The sequence below is a fragment of the Rhopalosiphum maidis genome, chromosome 2 (assembly GCF_003676215.2).
Source record: "Rhopalosiphum maidis isolate BTI-1 chromosome 2, ASM367621v3, whole genome shotgun sequence".
Lineage (NCBI taxonomy): Eukaryota > Metazoa > Arthropoda > Insecta > Hemiptera > Aphididae > Rhopalosiphum > Rhopalosiphum maidis.
In genome coordinates this window covers 77,697,744-77,706,446 of record NC_040878.1, presented here as the reverse complement: position 1 = coordinate 77,706,446, position 8,703 = coordinate 77,697,744, and the positions used below count along the sequence as shown (strand labels likewise).

General features: G+C 28.1%; 1 long non-coding RNA gene across 1 annotated transcript; it reads right to left on the bottom strand.

The window, feature by feature from the left end:
• Positions 1-216: 216 nt before the first annotated feature.
• LOC113554780 lies at positions 217-1,417 on the bottom strand. The gene is made up of 3 exons (XR_003405305.1): positions 1,365-1,417; positions 413-466; positions 217-255 (listed from the first exon to the last, which is right to left on the bottom strand). It is a non-coding gene; the product is annotated as an uncharacterized LOC113554780 (long non-coding RNA).
• Positions 1,418-8,703: the final 7,286 nt, after the last annotated feature.

Sequence of the window (8,703 nt, the reverse complement as noted above, 5' to 3'; positions counted from 1 at the left end):
AAACATTAAAATTAAAATTATTTATTAATATTATTAATTAAAATTAAATTTTATATACAATAATATTTTAAAAATATTTAGGTTTATATTATGTTATTTTCTTAGAAGTGCAACTCTGCAAATCTATTCATATAATTTTCAAATTTATATTTTGAAAGCATAGACCATAGAATATTATAACAGAAAATTGCACATTTCTAAAATTTTTTTACTCACTGACATCATTACAATATTCCTGTGGAGATTTTGGAGTATCTGTGATAAATGAATAATAAAGTTTTTATGTGGGTAGATAACATAGTACAAAAGACAAAAACAAAACATATCTGTGTAATGTAATAACTGAGTTAAATTCAAGTCTTTATGTAAATTATTATATAAACAATTACATTCAAAAATTATATGTACTTACTATTCTTATCACATTGTTGTTTTTTAGCATAATCATAGTATTGTATTGCAGTTTCTATAAAATTTAGAATTAGAGTATTATCTTTATTGTAAATATTATGTAATCCGTTTAAACGAATAATTTTATTAACTGTATAGTATTTTTAGTAACAGAATATGACATTTATCTAATATCTTAAAATTTTTATCAGAATTGGTTTATTCGTCCTAATTAAAATATCGAGCATCACTCAATTCTACATTATATCTAAAACTTAATCAAGGAGAAACACAATGAAAGAAGAATCTAACAAAGATCATAAACACCTAATACTATATAATTTCTAATTCAAATTACCAGGAATTTGACAACCATGTAATATATGTTTCTTATAATTTATAAATTATATCTATCCAAACTAAATCCAAAAGAGTGTCAAGCCTATGAACAGTCAATATGGGAAGGCGCTGGATGGTTGTTAAAGTTTGGATGAAATATGTGACTGCTGTTAGCCACTTGTCCATTTTCAAGCTGAGGTATTTAACTCACGGTTGCCAAGATATATTTTCGTTGTCAATGTTGATTGTTAGGGAGATATTTATTATATTATAACACTCCCGTACTATCTTTCGAATATAAATAAGAGAATAATTAAAATTCTATTTATAATTTGTATATTTTGTTAGAATCGTCGTGAAAATAAAAATTACTTGAAACAATATTTTAACTTCATTAAATTAAAATACAATTTTATCGTTATTACACATTTATATAAGATAGCCATTTTAATGGTACTTTTTTGAATTTATAACATTGATTTGAATATAGCCTTCATTTATAATCATCACTTTTAGATAAATGAGCATGCAATATTAATATTGCCCAAAGTGTAAATCTAATTTATTAAAATATTTAATTGTTTACACTGTGTAAACCAAAATACATAATTCACAATACAAATTTTAAAACTTACCTTTAAAATTTGATTTCCAAAATTTATATTTTTGTAAAACATTTATGAACTCGTCAGAATTTTCTGTAATAGTAAATTTTTAAATAATAGTCACCCATATAAAAATATCACATTTTATTGTTACATTTGTTGTTATTTCCATGTTCACGATTATTTAAATTATTATGAATAATGGAATTAAAATCAATATGCAGGCAGACATATTAAAGGATTTAAATCTTTTTATATTCACGAACCACATACACAGTTTGAAAATTTTTATGTATCACTTGACTTTTTTTTGCATATAATAATGTATACGATTATTTTGTATTTAAAATATTATTTTACTAGGAACTACAAAATAAATATTTAATTCTTAAAAAGAAATTTATAACGACATTAATATATTATATCAAGCTAATATTGAATAAACCAAATAATATTTAATCTTAATAAAGAATAATAATTAATTCAAGTTTTTTTATAAAGATTTTCTTCGCATACCACCTTTGAGCTTCCATGTACCACGCATTCACGCCAGTTCGAGAACCGCTGATCTAGGTAGTCTATATTATAATAATAAGAATGGGTAGGTAGCGGAGGATACACAACTGCTAAGATTTCACAAGGTACAAAACTAACAAGGCTTCTAAACCCTAATATAAGCATTACAGAAAGATTTGTCGGTTCACACTATAATAATAAATTGGATATATAATTTTTTTAATCTGTATTTTATATTTAGTGTAAATTGCCAAACATGAAAACATAAAAATATGTATAGTTATTCCACTGGCATTGTGGTTAAGTTTTACTAACAACATTTATAATTAATATATATTTTAACTATTGTATAAAATCTAAGGACTTACACTTCACAGTTTTTAATCGCATTTCAAAAAATATTCGTCATAATTGACTACTGACATAAGATAACGTTTATTTTTCAACAATTAAATGTTAAATATAACGAAATTTACGAAAAACTATAATTGTTTTACATACAATACTAGTCAAATTACTCTGCATATGTCATAAGCTGTTACTTAGTGTAAAAATGTTTTAATATTGTAGGTAGATGATGCCTATATAGATGATTGTATTTCTATTGTGGTTTTATAATTATTATCTAAAAATAGACGTTTTTGGAGAATTATCAAAAAAAATGATTAGGTTTTCGTATGCTGTAACATTATAAATTATATGATGATTTAAATACTCCGTATTGATTTTGCAATTTTTTTATCAAATCATAATCCAATATAACTGAAAATATAATCGTGAAACATATCTCTGTGTGAGCCACTATTTTAAATGTGAATATTGCAAAATCCTTTCGTAGTATACCTATAATTTATTAACCGAAAGTTTAATAATCAAATATATCTCTCAGCATAAAAATTATGTTTACATATAATTTCAGACTTTTTTACATGTTTATAGTTTTTAGATTAGCATCACTCAACAACTTACCATATTGCATAATATAACAGTAATTTAAAAATCCAAAAACTATAAAAATAATATGTTACAAGTTAATTTATATTGATGTTGAAAATCAATCAGCTTAAAACATACATTTATTTGTAAATTAGATTAAAAAAAGCTATATCATATAATAGTTGAAACTATTTCATCTGAATAACAAAGAAATATGCTAAACAAAATTTGAATTTATAAAATGTAATCTTAACAAATATGAAATGAATAATCCAAAAGTTAAAGTCAGCGTTATAAAATTATACCCAAGTACTTACTTCCAATTCCACAATTATTTAATGTCTCTATAAATTATAAACCGGCGTTATAAATATCAAATTAACAAGCATTAAATATATAATTATATAAAAAAAAAATATTTAAGAAAATTATTTTCAAATAATTAGGTAATGTTAAGTAGTGTTTTAGGAGAAAAAATTTGCATAAAATTGGTAAAAGTTTGAAGTTAATAGAATAAAATTGGAAGGATATGCGAAGTTGAGATATACATAATTTTGTCATGGTAATTTGGTTACACGTTAATTCGTCGCGATAATTTGGACGCACATTTCGCCGCAAGTAATTTTGACGCATACTACATTTGATCGCGCGTTAATTCGTTACTTATCTATGTTGGCAACAAATATTTGACTATACAAAGTTGTATTAGGTTAGTAACCCTAAGGTATAGTTATATTACCAATTTTTAAATTTTGAATTTTATATTAAATTGTTAACACTTGAAATAAGCTAATACAACTATAAATAGTCAAATAATTATCGCAAACATCGATAAACGACGAATTGACGCACAACCAAATTACCATGACCATGACGGCACACCAATTCTATGCATTCAGAAAAATTGGTTACAAATAATTCCAAATAAGTCCAAAAATATTGGTGTAGATTTGATGTAGATAGAGAAAGTTGAAAAGGCAAACTTCACAGACGTGAATAAAGGTAGATCATAAAAATATGTTAGATGTGGATAAATATATATATATATGTTTTAAATTTCGAATTCTATATTACTACATGATTTACATTGACCTTATTGTTTAAGAACCCTAAAGATATGCAAACAACCTAATATAATACATCTTATTTATCGTGGTTAAATTGTATAAATCATTTTTAAAATGAAAAGCTTAATAATTTGACGTCATTTACCATAGCATTCTATACAAAATAACAAACAATTAATTAAAATTATATAATAAGCATAAATAACATAAAATATATACTTTTTTTTTATTGTTATACTATTCTATTAAATACTTTGATAAACATTTTTACGGTTTATTATTAATTATATTCAAATTTACAAGGCGTAATTATTATACAAATTATTTTTCTTTATACGCAAAGATTGACTTTGTTTACATTAATATGATACAATAATTGAGAATTAGAAAATGTGAGCAGCTTTAAATTGAATTAACTACTGTCTTGAATATTATTAACGAATAATAATAAAGTCCTATCTGCATTTGAAAAATGTTTTATATAATAGTATATTTTACTTATATAATTTTTAAAATTCTATCTACTTACCATGAAATTCTAGTAAATTAAAATTCGTTAAATTATACCAATTAAAATTTTAAAATTTAATAAATAAATAATATAAAATATAATAATATGAATACTACTTAATGTCACTTTCATATATTTATTTAATTATAAAATCATTGTTATTTGTTACCTTTGTCGCCAGCATTACTATACTTTATAATATATATCACTATCACTGACAATGTTATTAAAACTTTATAAGAAATCATAGTTATTGTTAGGAGAACCACAAAACACAAGCATATACGTTGCGTTACGAATAAAGAATATCATTATTTTCTGAAAATTAAGATGATATTAAATTTGGCGTTTATGTATTTTATCAACAACTAAGTACACATTACAATAATAATTTAATGAGTCATTGTTAATTTTTAAAAACCCATATATCTACAAACACATCACACATTTATGGTTTACATTTTTTTTCATTTTTCTATTGTATATTTTAATGAGGAGGCCATATTATTAGGTGTCCTAAAAATATTAAATACATATTAGTACACTCCGTTAGGCTGTGTAAATGTCCCCTAGTTGCTAAGTTTTAACTACATTTAATAAGAATAATTAGCTTTTTTTAATTCAGACCGTAAAATCGGTAAATAACCTAAATCAGTGGTTTCCAACCTTTTGTTATGCAGACCATGAATTTTATAAATAAAATTTGAGACTCACTATAATAACTAATAGCACACCTATATACGTATGTATATAGGTAATATATATATATATATATATATATATTATTAGCTAATATAACCTAACCTATACCTAACCTATAACCACAAACAATACTATAACGTATGTATAATGTATTTAGGTAATATATACCAGGCTGATTCTTTTATCAAACAACACTCATTATTTCAAAAATTATTGATTTTTTCAATTTTTTTTTCTTCAAAATTTTTGATTTTATGCTTTTCTAAAACTATATAAAATTCTATTTTTTTCACTCTTATATTTAATAGTAAAAACACTATCGACTTTTGATTTTCATATGGCAACCTATATTTAAAATGATATAAAATAGTAGGGATATTTTTTTCATGAATTCTAACGTTCAAATTATTATTTTTTGTTAATTCGTTAGCGAGATAAAGCTTTTGAAATTTGAACGGTTTTCGGTTTTTATAATATTTCTTATTTCTGAAGACCAGTAGTCACATGGGTAATAAATAATAATGATAGGTACATATTTTCACGTATAATAAACTCGTTATCGACTATCGTTCAACGCAATAATGATAATGAACTTTGTACCTGTACCTGTAGGTTGAGTTGGGTGCAATCGTCCAAAGGACTACCACTCTTATCATTTTTCGGACAAGTGCTTATCACTCTAAATAAACGGGTACATTTTGTTTGTAAAGACTGTGGTATAAGAGTAAAAAACGTGGACTAAGATACATATTATACTGTGATTATACCTAATACCTTTGTATGGTCCGTAGTAAAAGCAGAGAATAATATGGCGTAGAGAGAGATAACGAATATCAAAGACGGTAGAGAATAGAGATTGTGCACTGTGCACAGTTTTTTGAACAATATAATCCTTACATATTATATCATAATTCGATCAATTACGCAGCAACATTCTATTTATAGAATAAAATATTTAAATAGTTCAATCTACAACTATCGCCGTAACTAGGGAGCTTAACACCCCTATATTTGTATTTAGCCCCTTTATAAGGTTTTACTTTTTAGCCTAAATAATCCTTCAAATTATTTTAACTTTGGTTTACTAGGACTTTAGCCACTGTAACTATTAAATCCTAGTTACAGCCATGTCTACAACCATGGTCTAGGCTAACTTAGTTTTAAATATTATCGTTCTATTCGTTCTGTATTTCTTTAGTGATATTAATTTGTATAATTTGTTAAAGTATAATTCTGTGTGATATAGTAAAAACAATAAAATACTATTAACAGTTAACATTATAAATTATAAGTATTAAAGTAATGAATGATATTAATTATCTTCAAAACGATGTAGAACATGTCTTGAAAAAAATTTAATTACAAGATAATTAATACAATGAATTATAATATTGAAATATATTATAATGAATTTGATCAATGCGGCAAATGAATTTTGGTCATTGTTTACTGTGCTTGTCCTACGTCTAGTTTGCGTGAAACATCCAAAATCATTCAAATTTTTATACAAATATTGAAATATGGAAAGAAAGAAAATGCTGGACAAGAGTGATCTGGATACCGATTTTAATATATCCTATACAATATACATATATTTTAATATAAAATTTTATGTATAAGACAATTTTTTCAAAGATATATGTTCTTATGATATATGTTGAAATATTGTTCTACATAATTTATGTGGGATCAGTAGGAATAACGTTAGACGAATGTTAACCTTAGACTCAATATATTACAACGTAACAACAAATTACAAGTATTTAAGTAACAAACAAATTAATTAAGTATTTAAGAAACAAACAACAAACAAATTATGTAACGACGGCTAAACTCTCGGCACTATAACTCGTCGGGCGTCACAACATCAATGCCCTCTTCAGACAAGTCATCACACCGCTTGGCCTAACCAACACCAGTGTTATCATCCCACATTCTCCCACCTTGAACAGCGTCTGCCTCGGAAGCTGTATCTTAATCATCTGACTCCTCAGCTTGGTCCTGGTCAACGGAACACCACGGCTTCATATACTCAGCACAGGAAAAGCTTTGCTCAGGTTCCTCATGTATGCCGACTCTTAGCACCTTGTAATGTTCGTTACCTTCGCGTCCTATTAAGGTCCAAAAAACTTTCTACATAGTTTTGAACTTGGTAAGAAACTGCGTTCTCTTGATAGCAACTAGATCCCCTAGTCGATAACTGACGGCTTCCTTTCTGAATTTGTTAAACGCACGTTGCTATTGAATCTGCACTTTCTGTATCTGTTTCTTTGCAAGCTGTCTGTTTTCTTCCTGACCTTCCTCGTGACATCTACCATATTCAATCTGCACTGTCTCTTTGATTGACTGATACTGTGAGTGGTTCATCTCTACTCCGATGACCTATTTGAATGGAGTCATCCCTATGGAACGCTGATATGACCCATTCAATGCCATCTGGACTTTTGGCACCTGACGATACCACTGATCAGGCTCAGTCATACTTAACTTTACTAATACATTTATAATAATGGTATTCAGTCTTTCCACTTGACCGTTAGCCCTCGGTACACCTGTAGTTATAAGAATGTGACGGATCTTTCGTTCTGAACAATAATTACTTAAGTCTTTTGAAGTGAATGCAGTCCCTCTATCCGACACTAGTTTTTCCGGATTACCAAAAGTAGCCTCCATCACTGCCAACTTGTCGATGACTTCTTTAGCTGTGACACTTCTATTAGGAAATAACCAGCAGAACTCTGTGAACCCATCGATTACAGCCAGAATGTGTCGGTATCCCTTCGGTGTTGGTGTCAGCGGACCAAGGAAGTCTATAAGCCACACGGATAAAGGGGTGTCTCCTTTATCGATACTGTGTAGGAACCCTTCTTTTTTGCCTTGCTTCCGATTAGCAAGTATACAAGTGACACAATTATTTATTACCTTGCCAATTTTATTCCTTAAGTCAGTGATGGAATAGTCACGTTAGATCAGGGCTTCAGTTTTCATTATCCCAAAATGACCAATATGGTGTGCATTCCTTATTACTTCATTCTGCATCTTACATGGAACCACCAGAAAGTTTTGGCCATTGTGAATCTCATATATCAGCCCTCCGACTGTAGTGAAAGTTTGATCATCGATAGTCATCTGTTGTATGCGGAAATCTTCCTGTTGAGCAACTCTTAGTCGTGCTAAGAATTCACAGTGGATTACCATACACAATTCACGCATGCGATACAGGTATTGCAACAACGTTTCATTTCGTTGCTTAAAATCGATGTAGACCAATCGGTGAACATCTGCTGATGTTAGTCGACTACGAAACTCACTAACCAACCGAGCGCGTAACACTGTCCATGAACTTAAACCATCTTCTGACCCAACAAAAGCCTGCGCCGTTCCTAAGAGCAGGCGTTTACAGTAAACAAACTTGTGTAGGTCTGATCAAACGCACAACAACGCCATTTCTTCGAAGTCATTGAGCCACTTCACCACCGAACAATAACCATCACCCGTAAAGCGTGACAACGCGTCTTGGACATCGCAAAATTTGATCAGATTGCCACTTGGAGTTTCAGTCTCAAGGTGAACACTACTAATGCTCGACGACTGCTTCCTGGCTGCTGACTTTACTTCTGTTTACAAGGAGGCATTA